The sequence below is a fragment of the Hyperolius riggenbachi genome, chromosome 7 (assembly GCF_040937935.1).
Source record: "Hyperolius riggenbachi isolate aHypRig1 chromosome 7, aHypRig1.pri, whole genome shotgun sequence".
NCBI classification, from domain to species: domain Eukaryota; kingdom Metazoa; phylum Chordata; class Amphibia; order Anura; family Hyperoliidae; genus Hyperolius; species Hyperolius riggenbachi.
The window spans coordinates 215448801-215464232 of NC_090652.1; the positions used below are offsets into that span (position 1 = coordinate 215448801).

Below are 15432 nucleotides of genomic sequence, written 5' to 3' on the forward strand. Positions count from 1 at the left end.
GCCACCCATCAATCACCCGCTGTCACTGCCGCCCATCAATCACCCGCTGTCACTGCCACCCATCAATCAGCCCCTAACCTGCCCCTTGTGGGCAATCTGATCACCCACCCACACCAATAGATCGCCCGCAGATCCGACGTCCGATCACCTCCCAAGTGCAGTGTTTACATCTGTTCTCTACCCTAAACACCCACTAATTACCCATCAATCACTCCCTGTCACTGCTACCTATCAGATTAGACCTCTATCTGCCCCTAGGGCACTCAATCACCCGCCCACACCCTCAGAATGCCCTCAGACCCCAGCCCTGATCACCTCGCCAGTGCATTGCTTGCATCTATTCCCCCCTCTAATCACACCTTGAGACACCCATCAATCACCTCCTGTCACCCCCCTAGCACTCCTATCCATCAGATCAGGCCCAATACAACCTGTCATCTAAAAGGCCACCCTGCTTATGACCGGTTCCACAAAATTCGCCCCCTCATAGACCACCTGTCATCAAAATTTGCAGATGCTGAACAGTCATTTTGAGACATTTGGTTTCCAGACTACTCACGGTTTTGGGCCTGTAAAATGCCAGGGCGGTATAGGAACCCCACAAGTGACCCCATTTTAGAAAAAAAGACACCCCAAGGTATTCTGTTAGGTGTATGACGAGTTCATAGAAGATTTTATTTTTTGTCAAAAGTTAGCGGAAATTGATTTTTATTGGTTTTTTTTCACAAAGTGTCATTTTTCACTAACTTGTGACAAAAAATAAAATCTTCTATGAACTCGCCATACACCTAACGGAATACCTTGGGGTGTCTTCTTTCTAAAATGGGGTCACTTGTGGGGTTCCTATACTGCCCTTGCATTTTAGGGGCCCTAAACCGCGAGGAGTAGTCTAGAAAACAAATGCCTCAAAATGACCTGTGAATAGGACGTTGGGCCGCTTAGCGCACCTAGGCTGCAAAAAAGTGTCACACATGTGGTACCGCCGTACTCAGGAAAAGTAGTATAATGTGTTTTGGGATGTATTTTTACACATACCCATGCTGGGTGGGAGAAATTTCTATGTAAATGGACAATTGTGTGTAAAAAAATCAAACAATTGTCATTTACAGAGATATTTCTCCCACTTAGCATGGGTATGTGTAAAAATACACCCCAAAACGCATTATACTACTTCTCCTGAGTACGGCGGTACCACATGTGTGGCACTTTTTTTTACACCCTAAGTACGCTAAGGGGCCCAAAGTCCAATGAGTACCTTTAGGATTTCGCAGGTCATTTTGCGACATTTGGTTTCAAGACTACTCCTCACGGTTTAGGGCCCCTAAAATGCCAGGGCAGTATAGGAACCCCACAAATGACCCCATTCTAGAAAGAAGACACCCAAAGGTATTCCGTACGGAGTATGGTGAGTTCATAGAAGATTTTATTTTTTGTCACAAGTTAGCGGAAAATGACACTTTGTGAAAAAAAACAATTAAAATCAATTTCCGCTAACTTGTGACAAAAAAATAAAAACTTCTATGAACTCACCATACTCCTAACGGAATACCTTGGGGTGTCTTCTTTCTAAAATGGGGTCATTAGTGGGGTTCCTATACTGCCCTGGCATTTTAGGGGCCCTAAACCGTGAGGAGTAGTCTTGAAACAAAAATGACCTGTGAAATCCTAAAGGTACTCATTGGACTTTGGGCCCCTTAGTGCAGTTAGGGTGCAAAAAAGTGCCACACATGTGGTATTGCCGTACTCGGGAGAAGTAGTATAATGTGTTTTGGGGTGTATTTTTACACATACCCATGCTGGGTGGGAGAAATACTTCTGTAAATGACAATCTTTTGATTTGTTTACACACAATTGTCCATTTACAGAGGTATTTCTCCCCCCCAGCATGGGTATGTGTAAAAATACACCCCAAAACACATTGTACTACTTCTCCCGAGTATGGCGATACCACATGTGTGGCACTTTTTTGCACCCTAACTGCGCTAAAGGGCCCAAAGTCCAATGAGTACCTTTAGGATTTCACAGGTCATTTTGAGAAATTTCGTTTCAAGACTACTCCTCACGGTTTAGGGCCCCTAAAATGCCAGGGCAGTATAGGAACCCCACAAATGACCCCATTTTAGAAAGAAGACACCCCAAGGTATTCCGTTAGTAGTATGGCGAGTTCATAGAAGATTTTATTTTTTGTCACAAGTTAGCGGAAATTGATTTTAATTGTGTTTTTTCACAAAGTGTCATTTTCCGCTAACTTTTGACAAAAAATAAAATCTTCTATGAACTCACCATACTCCTAACGGAATACCTTGGGGTGTCTTCTTTCTAAAATGGGGTCATTTGTGGGGTTCCTATACTGCCCTGGCATTTTAGGGGCCCTAAACCGTGAGGAGTAGTCTTGAAACGAAATTTCTCAAAATGACCTGTGAAATCCTAAAGGTACTCATTGGACTTTGGGCCCTTTAGCGCAGTTAGGGTGCAAAAAAGTGCCACACATGTGGTATCGCCGTACTCAGGAGAAGTAGTATAATGTGTTTTGTGGTGTATTTTTACACATACCCATGCTGAGTGGGAGAAAGATCTCTGTAAATGGACAATTGTGTGTAAAAAAAATTAACAAATTGTCATTTACAGAGATATTTCTCCCACCCAGCATGGGTATGTGTAAAAATACACCCCAAAACACATTATACTACTTCTCCTGAGTACGGCAATACCACATGTGTGGCACTTTTTTGCAGCCTAACTGCGCTAAGGGGTCCAAAGTCCAATGAGCACCTTTAGGCTTTACAGGGGTGCTTACAATTTAGCACCCCCCAAAATGTCAGGACAGTAAACACACCCCACAAATGACCCCATTTTGGAAAGTAGACTCTTCAAGGTATTCAGAGAGGGGCATGGTGAGTCCGTGGCAGATTTCATTTTTTTTTTTGTCGCAAGTTAGAAGAAATGGAAACTTTTTTTTTTTTCTCACAAAGTGTCATTTTCCGCTTACTTGTGACAAAAAATAATATCTTCTATGAACTCACTATGCCTCTCAGTGAATACTTTGGGATGTCTTCTTTCCAAAATGGGGTAATTTGGGGGTTATTTATACTATCCTGGAATTCTAGCCCCTCATGAAACATGACAGGGGGTCAGAAAAGTCATAGATGCTTGAAAATGAGAAAATTCACTTTTTGCACCATAGTTTGTAAACGCTATAACTTTTACCCAAACCAATAAATATACACTGAATGGGGTTTTTTTTATCAAAAACATGTTTGTCCACATTTTTCGCGCTGCATGTATACAGAAATTTTACTTTATTTGAAAAATGTCAGCACAGAAAGTTAAAAAAATAATTTTTTTGCCAAAATTCATGTCTTTTTTGATGAATATAATAAAAAGTAAAAATCGCAGGAGCAATCAAATAGCACCAAAAGAAAGCTTTATTAGTGACAAGAAAAGGAGCCAAAATTCATTTAGGTGGTAGGTTGTATGAGCGAGCAATAAACCGTGAAAGCTGCAGTGGTCTGAATGGAAAAAAAGTGGCCGGTCCTTAAGGGGTAGAAAGCCCTAGGTCCTCAAGTGGTTAATGTTTAACCTACTAACTGAACTGGGCATGTGGCTGTGGCTGGACCAGACCCTTTTGGATTTTAAAATCCCACCCTACCGAGCAACACTTTCTTCTTGGACTGCACTCTGTATTAACGCTATTGTATTGAATCAGTACTTTTTGTTGTTGTTGTGGCACTGTTGCCACTTAAACTTCAATAAAAATATTGTTTAAAAAAAAAAAAAATCAGGAATCCGCCTGGAGTCCTGGACCCTGTTGGTGGTGGCGGAGAAGGCAGTCAAACGGCCTGCAGGCAGAGATGCTGTGTGTGTGGACTGACTTAGTCTTCGGGTGGGCAGTAGCCCTCCGGGATACATGCCTCATGCATTTTGATAAAGGTGAGGTACTGAACAGTTTTGTGACTTAGACGACTTCTCTTCTCAGTGACAATGCCTCCAGCTGCGCTGAAGGTCCTTTCTGACAGGACGCTTGAGGCAGGGCAAGACAAAAGTTGCATGGCAAATTGTGACAGCTCTGGCCACAGGTCAAGCCTGCGCACCCAGTAGTCCAAGGGTTCATCGCTGCTCAGTGTCTATATCCACACTTAAGGCCAGGTAGTCGGCTACCTGCCGGTCGAGGCGTTGGTGGAGGGTGGACCCGGAAGCGCTAAGGCTGGACTAAAGAATGTCCGCATGTTCGACATCACCATGAGATCGCTAGAGCGTCTTGTCCTTGCCTGCGTGGACATGGGAGAAGGATTACTGGCAGTGGTACCTTATTCCGTTGTGCAGTGACATCACCCTTAAACGCACTGTAAATCATAGTTGCCAGCTTGTTCTGCATTTGCAGCATACTATCTGCCTTCAGGTGAGTTGGTAACATCTCCGCCACTTTGTGCCTATACCAAGGGTCTAGTAGCGTGGCCACCCAGTAATTGTCATTTCCCTTGAGTTTTTTTGTACGGGGGTCCCTCAACAGGCTGGACAGCATGAAAGATGCTATCTGCACAAATTTGCTCTTCCTCAATGACAGCAGGTAAGTACTCTTACTCTCCCCAGCCACGAAAAATACCACGGGAACGTTGAGCAGCACAAGCCCCCTGCGACACCTGCTGCAGTTGTTCTTCTGCCGCCTTCTCTTCCAAAAAAAAAAAAAAACACCTTCCTCGTCATCATCTGACTCCTCTTCCCCACATGACTCTTCCTCCTCCTCCTCCTCCTTCCCCCTCTGTGCTGCCGCAGGTGTTGAGGAAACATCTGGTTCTGATGAGAATCGATCCCACAACTCTTCCTCCTGTAACTGTTCCTGTTCACGCTCCTCCATGGCTTAATCCACCACTCTACGCACGGCACGCTCCAGGAAGAACGCATACGAGTTCAAGTCGCTGATGGCGCCTTCACTACGACTCACCATGTTTGTCACCTCCTCAAAGGCTACATGAGCCTGCAGGCATTTCGCATGAGTGTTCAGTTCTTCGGCCAGAACATCCCCATCTCCCCAGAGTGTGTCCTTCTACTGTAGTTGTAGAGATACTGGGTGATGACTTTCTCCTGTTGTAGCAGGCGGTCGAACATCAGGAGGGTCGAATTCCAGCAAGTCGGGTTATCGCAAGCGCCTCACCGGCAAGTTGTTTCTCCGCTGAATATCGGCCAAGCGTGCCATGGCCGTGTAAGACCGCCTGAAATGCACACACAACTTCCTGGCCTGCTTCAGGACGTCCTGTAAGCCTGGGTACTTAGACACAAATCTCTGAATTATGAGATTCAGCACATGTGCCATGCAGGGTACATGTTTCAACTTTCCCAAATTCAAAGCCGAAATGAGATTGCTGCCATTGTCACACACCACGTTGCCGATCTCCAGTTGGTGCAGGGTCAGCCACTGATCCACCTGTTTGTTAAGAGCAGCCAGGAGAGCTCCTCCAGTGTGACTCTCCACTTTGAGGCAAGACATGTCTAAAATGGCATGACACCATCAAACCTGGCATGCAGCATAGACCCTGGGGAGCTGGAGCTGTGTTGCTGGAGAGGAGATCGCAGCACCAGTACAGTTGAACTGCCACTCAGCCAAGGAGGAGGAGGACGACAACAGCAAAGAGGATGTAGCAGGAGTAGGATGAGAAGGAGAGGAGGTGGCAGGAGGCCTGCCTGCAAGCCATGGAGGTGTCACAAGTAGGTCTGCTGCACAGCCACATACTCCCTGCTTGCCAGCGGTCACCAGGTTGACCCAATGGGTATCACCTTTTTTGAGAAATAATTGCGGCCTGGTATCTTCCACTGCGGTGTCTCAATGGCCACAAATTTTCGGAAGGCCTCAGAGTCCACCAGCTGGTATGGTAACAGCTGGCGAGCTTACAGTTCCGCCAAGCCAGCTGTCAGACGCGGGGCAAGGGGGGTGACTGGCAGATATTGGCTTCTTTCACTCAAAGATTTCCCTCACGGACACCTGGCTGCTGCTGCTGTGAGCAGAGGAGCAGGAACCGCTCAAGGTGAGAGGCGGAGTGGAGGAGGGTGGCTGTGATTGTGAAGGTGCAAGGGAGAAAGCAGCTGAAGATGATGCACCTGAACGAGGAGAAGGAGAAGGAGGGTGGCTTTGCTTTTGTGTGCTGCTTTTCCTCTGGTGCTCTTCCCATTGCAGTTTGTGCCTTTTCTCTATGTGCCTTCGTAAGGCAGTTGTCCCTACGTGGCTGTTGGCCTTTCCATGGCTCAATTTTTGGAGGCAGAGAGAACAGATGGCATTGCTCTGATCTATGGCAGTCACACTAAAAAATGTTCAAACCGCTTAGCCCCCTGGGGTGATGGCACTATGGTGGCATCAGCAGCGGACGTTGAAGGGCCTGTTGGCTGGCTGTCCATAGGTGGTGATACATGGCGCCGGACACTGCTACCAGCTGTTTCTGAGGACAGGCTCCCCCTGCTTCTTTCAGCAACTCTTCTCCTCCTACTCCTCTCTGACTCCCCCTCTGAACTGTCCCCTTGGTCATTTTGTCTGTTAAGATCCCACGTGGCATCCGTATCATCATAGTCATCATAATAATCCTCCCCAGCTTCACTTGCCTCAGACACCTCATAAACTGCACCAACAGCAGGTACTTCATCATCCTTCTCACTCGTTACGTCCATAGTGTCGCCTAACTTAGACATATGAGGTGATGTAACTTGCTTAGCACCTTCATCTTGTTGTAACAATAATGCCTGTGAATCAGTTAATTCCCCACCAAATAACTCCTGCGAAGTGTCAAATGCAGCGGATGTGGTGCTTGTAGTAGCCCTGGTGGCTGCGGAAGATGAGGTGTTCTGTGTTAAATAGTCAACCACGTCCTGACAATCTTGGGAGTTGGTGAGATGTGCCTTCTTCTGAGCACTGTACTTTGATCCAGGGCCGCACGAAATCACATCAGCACAACCTCGAACAGACCTGCCGGGTGGCCTGCCTCTGGGTCTACCCCTGCCTCTACCTGTTTTGTCTATATCGGGGGGATGAAGTGAAAGGTATGCACTGACTTGACTAATACAATGTGCAGTCACACAAGTGCAGTGCAAGGTATGCAGTAACTGGTATTACAATACAATGTGCAGCTGTCACACAGGTGCAGTTAACAGGTATGCACAGACTGGTATATTACACTGCGTGTGGTCACACAGGTACTGTGAACAATTATGCAATGACTAGTATTACAAATTTGCAGCTGTCACACACACAGGTACCATGAACAGGTGAAGTGACTGGTGGTATATAACACTGCGTGCGCTCACGTAGGTAGATGCACTGAACAGCAACAGGTGGGTATGCAGTGATTGGTATTCCAAGTGTTCAGCTGCCTGTCACACACACAGGTACCCTGAACAGGTGCAGTGACACTGCGTGTGCTCACGTAGGTAGGTAGGTAGGTAGGTAGGTAGGTAGGTGCACTGAACAACAACAGGTGGGTATGCAGTGATTGTTATTGCAAATGTGCAGCTGCCTGTCACACACACAGGTACCCTGAACAGATGTGGTCACGTAGGTAGGTAGGTGCACTGAACAACAACAGGTGGGTATGCAGTGAATGTTTTTACAAATGTGCAGCTGCCTGTCACACACACAGGTACCCTGAACAGATGCGGTCACGTAGGTAGGTAGGTGCACTGAACAACAACAGGTGGGTATGCAGTGATTGTTATTACAAATGTGCAGCTGCCTGTCACACACACATGTACCTTGAACAGGTGCGGTCACGTAGGTAGGTAGGTAGGTGCACTGAACAACAACAACAGGTGGGAATGCAGTGATTGTTATTACAAATGTGCAGCTGCCTGTCACACACACAGGTACCCTGAACAGGTGTGGTCACGTAGGTAGGTAGGTAGGTAGGTGCACTGAACAACAACAACAGGTGGGTATGCAGTGATTGTTATTACAAATGTGCAGCTGCCTGTCACATACACAGGTACCTTGAAAAGGTGCGGTCACGTAGGTAGGTAGGTAGGTAGGTACACTAAACAACAACAGGTGGGTATGCAGTGATTGTTATTACAAATGTGCAGCTGCCTGTCACACACACAGGTAGTCACTGAATTTGCTGGACCTGGCAGTGGCCCAGTAGGAATTACCAAGGCTGTATATGCAACACAAGTGTCTGTGGGACACACACACACACACACACACAAAATAGATCACAAGAACAATATTAGCTCTCAAAAGAGCTGTTGAGGATGAGGAGTGCTTTTTAGCAATAAGATCAGCAAGAAGGAGCAACTTAACAAGCCTAACACACAAGCCTATCTAAGCTTTCCCTATGTCAACAGCCAGGTTCTCTCCCTTCTCTAATTACTGCAGCCACAGGAGTGAGTGAAATGGCTGACGCTGCCTGTGTTTTATAAGGGGGAGGGGCTCCAGGAGAGAGTGTAGCCTGATTAGCTACCTTGTGCCAGCTCACTGTAATGTAGAGGGTCAAAGTTGACCCTAATGATGTAATATAGGGGGCGGGTCTAACCGCCATAAAGTTTGCGTTCGATCGCGAACGCGAACCGCCGAAGTTCGCACTAATAAGTTCGCATGCAAACCGTTCAAGCCATCTCTAGTGAACACACAGTCAGTACCATGACTGTACTCTGTAAAATACACTACGGAAGATATCAGTGCTATATAGATAGAGAATAATAATATTATTAATAATAGTATGTTGTTGTTTTTTTGACCATTTACATTTTTACAAGCTTTCATCTATTTCTTAGGGACATGTGTGATACTGCTACATGAGCAGTTGTGATAATAATTGCTAGTGGCCCAGTCATGTATGTGACATAATGGATAGGTAGGATATATGTGCTACATTAATAATAGTCAGAACAGACAGCTAGTTAGGGCTGTTGGCTTTGATGTAGGGTTTCAGCCTTTGACCATCAAATCCCAGCTGAAGCCAGTAGGAAAAACAGGGCCAACAACAGGGCCAAAAGCAGGACCAACAGGGAGTCTTTGGGCAAGACTCCCTGTTGGATTTGTCCGCCATGGACCGGAACAAATAGTCCAGATAGCACCAGAGTGCTGAAAAACAGATTCAGACATGGCTGCTGTGCACACTTCCAAGATCAGATTTAACCTATGTATGTGAAAATAAGAATAGGAGACACTAGGAAAGTTCCACATACCATTGTGATTACACAGGCCCAGATTTATATTACAGCCTGGCACAGATAGGCACAGATATCCTGGCACCTTAGACTTCCCCTCCATGAACCTACAGACACCCGCTGAACCGCACTGTAAGTGTGCTGGCTGGCCTAGCTGTCACTTCTCCCTTACTTCCCTTGTCTGTCATACGTAGCTACTGGTGTACCTAAGCATTAGTTAGCCAGAGGTACCCTCAGTATTAAGTAACTAATGGTGCCCCCAGCTGAAGGGAGATCTGGTCAGTGGAATGCTGAGAGCTAGGTGAGTAATCTTTCATTTACGCTCTGCTCTGGACTCTGCATAGTTAAGATGGGAGGGAGGCTCTAGGGGAGGGGAATGAGCCGCCTTTCCATCATTAGGCACCTGTAGACTCGTGCCCACAGTGCCTTATAGTAACTCAGGCCCTGTGACTACACATTAACATTAATTATCTTAGTTTATTTTCAGTTCAGGTTTGCTTTAGGCTGAGTCTGACTGAGATATGACTCAATATTGGCAAGCTCAGTGAACCAAGGTGTCAATTTCTATATGGGCACTGAACAGAACGTCCATTGCCTTATGGAATCTGATTGCTTAGTCCCAGTTAGTCATAACATACCAAGATGTACTGTATCAACAAACTTAAAGATTCAAGGATCCCACATACCAGTTACAGCTGAAAAGACAATAATAATCAGTGTTTGTTTTTTAAGTTTCCCTGCATGGTGCTGCAGCCTTTTTACAATGACAACAGCGTTATAATGCATGACAAATGCAGACAGAAATGTTAGCGGAGTTCTATTTTATATTGTAAGGATTCTGGTCACACTAAGATTTCAAAAGCAAACATTAATATTTGTGTGCAATACTAGAGCGTAGCTGGAAATGACACACCACCTGCACGATTTCCAGCGAATTAATGCATTAAATTAACCTAATTTCCTTGTGGATCCATTTAGGTGTGTCATGGATTCACCATTTGCATGAAAGTACATGCACAAAGGCTTGCACCAGACAAGAGTTCCCCTTAAGTTTAAGTTTTCTTAGAAAGAAAGCATGTCTGTAGAAGGTTTAAAGGTGTGTACACACACACTACTATAAGGAACGACGGGTCCGTCAGACTCTCCCGCGGGGCGGGCGTTCCAGCGACAGTAGAGCGTGTGTACAGTCTGTTGGCAGACTGATAACACTGTTTCTAAATGATCCACTTAGAAACATTTGCTCTCGGAGGGTCTGACGGACCCATCGTTCCTTATAGTAGTACGTGTGTGCGCACCTTAAAACACTTTACCTGTGCAAAGTAGTAAAACTTCCCCTGTATAGAGAGGCAATAAACCCATTGCCTCTTCCTAGCAGGTCTGGCTTACTCACTAAATGACCCCTCAGACATTCTCAGATCCAAAGATCACAGAGAATGCTGACAAGAAGCTAGGAAACCAGAGAGGTCATAAGTAATTAACTGCCAAAAGCAACACTCCCATATTCTGTCAACAGGAAATCAGCCTGGATGTCACTGTCAATACAACTAGCAATAAACAATAACAGTTCTCTATCGGAATGTTACATTTTAACTTGTTTTAACCACAGGAAAAGGAGTGGGACCATCACTGGTTTAACCCCCTTGCCGGTCCAATTCCCGCGGCAAGGGGGCAGCACAGCACTTTTTAAAAAAAAAAAAAATTCTTAAATCATGTAGCGAGCCCAGCGGCATCCCCCCACCCACTCCAATCGCCTCCGGCGATCAGAGTAAGCAGGAAATCCCGTTCAGAACGGGATTTCCTGCTGGGCTTACCCGGTCGCCATGGCGACGGGGTGGGATGACGTCACCGACGTCATGGACGTCGGGACGTCAGAGGGAGTCCCGATCCACCCCTCAGCGCTGCCTGGCACTGATTGGCCAGGCTGCGCAAGGGGTCTGGAGGGGGGGGGGGGGGCGGTAGCAGCGAATCGGCGGTGAGCGGAATATGCACACAGCTAGCAAAGTGCTAGCTGCGTGCAATAAAAAAACATTATGCAAATCGGCCCAGCGGGGCCTGAGAAATCTTCCTGCGCAGGTTACCCCGAGCTGAGCTCGGGATAACCGGCAAGGAGGTTAAACATGAATGTCCCAAACCGACAATCATAGCGGTAGCACCTTCTGCCACAAAGATAGGGATTAGTTATTACGTAGTTATCATGTTATTAAAAATAATAACTACACCATGTTGGATACCTATTAACATCAGAGAACCTAATGAATCCATAAATATTTGCATATTATCAATACTGCCTAATGTATTGCCACAGAGATATGATATGTACAGACATTCAATATCGATTTCTGCTCTAATTGTGGGGGGGGGGGGGGGGTGCAGAGATGGATCATGCATCAGTATCTGCCCATCTCTCATTACAATCTCCACCCAGCAGAGAGAGTGTTAAAAATCTGTGCTGCAGATTCACAAGGGTCCATCAATGCTGACCCATCCCATCACGTAATTCCATAGACTTCTCAGACTTTAGGGCCCATTCACACTAGAGCGATTAGCAGGTGATTCCCGCTAATCGCCGAAGGGTTTTTCATGATAAGTTGCAATTGCAAACTGTGTTGCCTGCAGCATTTTTCCGCAATTCTGAAGCGATTGCGATACAGTGCTTAAAAAAGCGCTGATCGCGATCGTCGAGAGTCGTGAGAGTGTACAGTGATTTTACCATGCTAATCGGGATGAAATCACCCATGCAAAACACATCAATCACCAATATTTTGCTGTATCAAATCGCATTCTTTTGTTAGATGTTTTTGTCAACTTTCTGTAATCATTTTTTGCATGCTTTCATTATGAAATAAATGGTTAATGGATTTCAGTCTTGTGTGCAGATTACTCAATTACTGACATATATAATTTTGCATCATTTGCACATGATTTCATGCAAACTTTAGCGGATTAACCACTTTTTCCACCACTGCAGTATATCTACATCCTCTGTGACTTCATCTAAGCCATGAGGACGTAGGTATACGTCGTGTAGCTGAAGCAGTGCTGTGCACGATTGGGCTTGCTCCTGTGCAAAACCTCCAGCACTATCTGCTGCAGCACTAATTGGTGAAAGGGAATATATGTTACCTGAGCCAATAAGATTGATTTTACCATTAAAAATACTTTTATTTTCTCAGTTCATAGTGAAAAATACACACTGTAGCATTATTTCAGAATCAAATATCTTGATTCTGAAATAATTGTGACAGGAACATAATTTAAGTTTTGTGATAAACAATAGAAATAGCCAAACAAAATGTATGTTTTTGTTTGGCTATTTCTACTGTTTATCACAAAACTACTATCTACAATAGCTCTTTTTATTTTTAAACTGGAATTGGTAAAACTGAGAAATAATGTGTTTTTTTTATTTTTTTCCTCTTTTTCCTATTAAAATACATAGACAACAAAATAGTTCAAGGGAAAAAAATGCCATGCAATGGAGCCTAGTTAGTCTTGAAAAAACAATACGTATTTCATTTAGGTGTCATAAGTAAGGATAACGTTATAACTGAATAAATAGGAACATAGATATAATGTCTAAACTGCTTTGGGCCATATAGGGGAAACAAGGTCTGGATGCGAAGTGGTTAATAGCAAAGCCCTCATACATGCTAAATTGCTCAGTATGTTCTGGGAACAGAGGGAATAAGACAAAAAATGCGAAGGAATTTTTTTAAAAGAAAAATAATTATAGCATATATGGGTGAAGCAGGTTACTTTGTGCGCACGGTGCTCAGTGCAGAGCGCCAAAGCTTGGCATTGTTATAGGAGCAATGCTGTGATGCGCGCCCTGCACAAAAGTAATTTGGGGATCTGGCAGTCATATGGCAACACAGGGTTTTTACATTTTTTCGCTTTCGCATTGCGGTGCGCTTGCGCGAAAGTATTTTGTCAATACACTTCCACGCTTTTTGAATGCTACACTTCCTGCTTGGCCTGAATAGAGATGCACTGCTGCAGTAATCTTCATAGGCTTTTTTGGTGGTGTGGTGTGATCAGCCAATCACACTGCAGGTCAGCAGTGTGAAACCATCCTCAGTGTCTGAGGGCTGAATGGCAAGCTGTGGCAAAGGGAACAGGAATTAGAGGGGGACATTACAATGCATGCAATAACAATGTAAGTGTTCTCTTGCAGCTTACCGGTGTTCAGCGGGGCATCCAGCACTGTGTCCAGCAGGAGAGTTACCTGAAACCAGACAGAAAACAGAGCTTGTATTATTCATGCATCAGATAAAGAAAACAATTTCACTTATTGTATCACAGCAAGCAAATTAGCAAGCAGAAGAGAACATAACCCTCACACACACACCCAACCTCTCATACCACAGCTTGCAGGTTAGTGTGTAGCAGAGCTCTATGCACTCCTCTCTCCTCTTTGCAGCCATGTGATGTGAGGCAACCTACCTCTGCTCCTATGGTTCCATGAGGCATGTCACGTGACTTGCACCAGGCGCAGTACAGAGCACAGTATGCTGCTGCACATGGTGTGGCTGCAGTCTGCAGAGGAGCAAGTTCAGCTCTAGAAGCAGTTAAGAGCCAGTTCACACTTGTGGTTGCATACCGTCCAGCAATTGGGATTTGCAACACATTTTTTTAGCGATTGTAGGGTGATTGCGTTTTGCGATTTCATTGGTGAAACGAGAATCACATCGCGATCCCTCTAAAAATGCTACATGCAGCGGTTCTGTAATTTTATCCCAATTGCAACTGCAGTGTGAATAGCTTCATTGAAATACATTGGCATATTGCTTTGCCGATTTGCCGGCGATCAGCAAAGCACTAACAAAATTCTCCGGTGTGAATGGGCCCACTAATATTACACTGATCTGCTGCACTACTCTGCAATATGAGGTGGGGTGGAGAGGGTAGCTTACTAACCACAGTTGTAAGGATGAGTGGGAGGGGTGAGGAGGATTGGTGCTATTCTGGACACACATACATGGTGGCTGGGGACTGGATACACTTTTTATGAGGTGTTGTCTGTCGTAGGGAGGTTACAGTAGCCACACTTGTTGTTGGGAGGATGGGGGTTATTCATCCCACACTTGTTATGGTGGTGGGTGGCAGGTGGGGGAGCAATGCAGTAACACTTTTTATGTGTGTGAAGGGGAGTACTGTTGGTCACCCTTGTTATTGGGGGTTATACATGTTGATAGATGGGGTAGAGACTGGGGGTGAGGGTTATAATATGTTGTTGGGGTAGCTAGGAAGGGGGCCCCATGCAATTTATGCTGGGGGGCCCGTGGTTTATAATTAAATCCCTGTTAGCTGCTGTTTTATTCAGAAAGATGTGTTAGCAGCGTGTGGCCACAGCAGAAATCCTTTTAAAGTATTTTAGGCATACATATGAATTGGCCGCCTGGAGACTTGGGCGCAGGATACACCCGGTATATGGCTTATCCTGCTGCTGCACAAGTTCCTGGCAGTGTTAAATACTATTCCCCCTCTAGGTCCACGTGGATAGTGGGAAATAATGTAATTCGGCTTCCAGCTATTACTGGAAGGCGAATTACAGTGTTTTTAGAAGCAACTTCAGCTTCTGATGGTGCCGAAGTTGCTGACTGTGCACCGCTATAGCCGTAATTCCTATTACGGCCTATGGTGGCGCCAGCTGCGCCCAAATGTCCTGCGCTGTACTAACTGTCCCTCACAGGGGCTCACAATCTAATCATTACCATAGTCATAAATCCATCATAATCTACAGCTATTTTTTATTTTTTTTAGAGGGAAGCCAATTAACTCATCTGTATGTTTTAGAATATGTGAGGAAACCAGAGTGCCTGGAGGAAGCCCACACAGACACAGGGAGAACATGCAAACTCTGTGAAGATAGTGCCCTGGCTGGTATTGAAACCAGGAACCCAGTGCTGGCCTGAGGGCCCTGCCAAATAGGCTTACTATCTAAGGGGGTGGGGGGGAGGAACACATAAGGGGGGGTGGGGTGTAAGTCGAAGGTAGGGTGTTGGAACTATGAAGATGGCAGGTAAGCAATGGTGAACAGATGAGTCTTTAGACCTGCATGAATGAGTTGAAGGTGGGGCCGAGCTGTAGGAAGAGATAGGGAGTTCCAGTTGGGGCTGCTCTGGAGAAGCCCTGGAGCCTTGAAGCAAATAAATGGTGCAAGAGGAGGACATCCATAGAGTGTTGGAGGAGTGGAGAGAGCAGGTTTGGGAGTGTCTCTGGATGAGATGCGAGATGTACAAACAGAAGGTATCTTAGATGGATTTGTATGCCAGGCAGAGCAATACA

At 45.5% G+C, this 15432-nt stretch overlaps 1 protein-coding gene across 4 annotated transcripts in view; it reads right to left on the reverse strand.

Annotated features, from left to right (window-relative positions):
• MAP2 (microtubule associated protein 2) overlaps window positions 1–15432 on the reverse strand; it is a 468156-nt gene that overhangs the window by 388085 nt on the left and 64639 nt on the right. For all 4 annotated transcript variants that reach the window (XM_068245203.1, XM_068245205.1, XM_068245199.1 and 1 more), the window contains exon 2: window positions 13324–13369. The gene's annotated coding sequence lies outside the window, so the exon portion shown is untranslated. The remainder of the gene's footprint in view (window positions 1–13323; window positions 13370–15432) is intronic.